We start from the raw sequence: 2,500 nt of genomic DNA on the forward strand, positions 1-2,500 counted from the left end.
TCCGCCCAGAAGTCCAGCAGACCGGGGATGTCGGGTGGCGGCTGCAGCAGGGTGCCGTCCAGCAAGCCGCGCACGCAACGCGCACGCGACCTACGGAAGGCGTCCTGTGTCCGCGCGTATTCCCAGCGGCGCCGCTTGCGCTTCTGCAGCGGCGGGGCGGCAGGCGGCCGCTTGGATGGTTGGCGCGGCCGCTGTGTCCTGGTGATCGACCTCTCCCCCCTGGACCCGACCGACGCAAGGGCATCCGGGAGCATGCCCAGGATGACATCGGGCGGCGTGCCCCGCCCCAGACCAATGACTCGATCCAGGGCAGAGAAACGCTGGGCGGAAGCAGGTAGCCCCGCCAGATGCTCCCAGATGGCGGCGTCAGTCGGCCCCTCCGGCGGCGGCCCGGTGGTGTCGGCCGCGAAGTCCTCGGCTGCGTCGACGGGCGGCGCAGCGGCCTCGCCCGCGTCAGGCAGCGAGCTCGCTGCTCCACGGCGGGACGCCGGCTCTTCACCCCGACCGATCTCAAGTGCCTCCATGAATTGGCGGACAAGCTGCTTGTGGGCAGCTTGCCGCCGTCGGCACTTGATTGCCTCAAGCGTTCGGTCGGGGAACATCCTGGTAAGTTCTTGATTTACAAAGAAGAACCGGGCGTCCCTCTCCAGGAACAGTTCGGCCTCTGCCTTGGCGAGCGACAGGACTTCTTCCTCCGTCCACCTCGCGCGATGCCTCTCCGTCACGATCTCAGCGTTGGCGGCCGCAGGGTGTTGGCGGCGGCGATGGACCCCGAGACCGTTCTTCGTGGTAAAAGTGCGGTGGCACTCACTGCAAGCAAAGGGAGCTACACAAACTATCGCATTTTCGTTACGGCCGGTTGGCCGGATAGGTGCTGGGGTAGCTGGGGTGGCACCTTCAGCGGAAGGGCCACCATCTCTTGTTTCTTGTCGGCTGCCCCCAACTATAAAGGGATAATGCGAGGGGGGGCTGGTAACCCCCCCAAGCCCCTGGTGCGGTCTTCCACTCTGCAAAAATCAGCGGGCCCACGAGAAGGGGAGAAGACCGCAGGAGAGGAGAGGCTAAGAGGGCTAGGCCCATGTATTGCGCATCACTCTCCCTGTAACTATAACCCAAGGAAGGCACCTCGCAGCAGCAGCACGACTACATCAAGACCGCACTTCGAAAAGCCAAGTCCGGATGCAGCCACACCGCCGCCACTTGGCCACCTTAAGAGAGTCATAGTTACTCCCGCCGTTTACCCGCGCTTGCTTGAATTTCTTCACGTTGACATTCAGAGCACTGGGCAGAAATCACATTGCGTCAACACCCGCTAGGGCCATCGCAATGCTTTGTTTTAATTAGACAGTCGGATTCCCCCAGTCCGTGCCAGTTCTGAGTTGATCGTTGAATGGCGGCCGAAGAGAATCCGCGCACCCGCGCGCCCCCGGAGGAGCACGCTAAGGCGGACGCGGCCTCGCAGCAAGGAAGATCCGTGGGAGGCCAAGGCACGGGACCGAGCTCGGATCCTGCACGCAGGTTGAAGCACCGGGGCGCGAACGCCGCGCAGGCGCGCGCATCCTGCACCGCCGGCCAGCACGAGGCCAACCAACGGCGAGAGCAGACCACGCCCGCGCTAAACGCCCGCACTTACCGGCACCCCTACGGCACTCACCTCGCCCAGGCCCGGCACGTTAGCGCTGACCCACTTCCCGACCAAGCCCGACACGCCCCGATCCTCAGAGCCAATCCTTATCCCGAAGTTACGGATCCAATTTGCCGACTTCCCTTACCTACATTATTCTATCGACTAGAGGCTCTTCACCTTGGAGACCTGCTGCGGATATGGGTACGCACCGGCGCGACACCTCCACGTGGCCCTCTCCCGGATTTTCAAGGTCCGAGGGGAAGATCGGGACACCGCCGCAACTGCGGTGCTCTTCGCGTTCCAAACCCTATCTCCCTGCTAGAGGATTCCAGGGAACTCGAACGCTCATGCAGAAAAGAAAACTCTTCCCCGATCTCCCGACGGCGTCTCCGGGTCCTTTTGGGTTACCCCGACGAGCATCTCTAAAAGAGGGGCCCGACTTGTATCGGTTCCGCTGCCGGGTTCCGGAATAGGAACCGGATTCCCTTTCGCCCAACGGGGGCCAGCACAAAGTGCATCATGCTATGACGGCCCCCATCAACATCGGATTTCTCCTAGGGCTTAGGATCGACTGACTCGTGTGCAACGGCTGTTCACACGAAACCCTTCTCCGCGTCAGCCCTCCAGGGCCTCGCTGGAGTATTTGCTACTACCACCAAGATCTGCACCGACGGCGGCTCCAGGCAGGCTCACGCCCAGACCCTTCTGCGCCCACCGCCGCGACCCTCCTACTCGTCAGGGCTTCGCGGCCGGCCGCAAGGACCGGCCATGACTGCCAGACTGACGGCCGAGTATAGGCACGACGCTTCAGCGCCATCCATTTTCAGGGCTAGTTGCTTCGGCAGGTGAGTTGTTACACACTCCTTAGCGGAT

The 2,500-nt window shown here is 62.8% G+C and overlaps 1 pseudogene; it reads right to left on the reverse strand.

Moving 5' to 3' along the window:
* The window catches only part of LOC126453757 (large subunit ribosomal RNA), a 7,955-nt pseudogene that overhangs the window by 3,863 nt on the left and 1,592 nt on the right, over window positions 1-2,500 (reverse strand).

This window comes from Schistocerca serialis, unplaced genomic scaffold (assembly GCF_023864345.2).
Source record: "Schistocerca serialis cubense isolate TAMUIC-IGC-003099 unplaced genomic scaffold, iqSchSeri2.2 HiC_scaffold_96, whole genome shotgun sequence".
Taxonomy (NCBI): Eukaryota; Metazoa; Arthropoda; class Insecta; order Orthoptera; family Acrididae; genus Schistocerca; species Schistocerca serialis.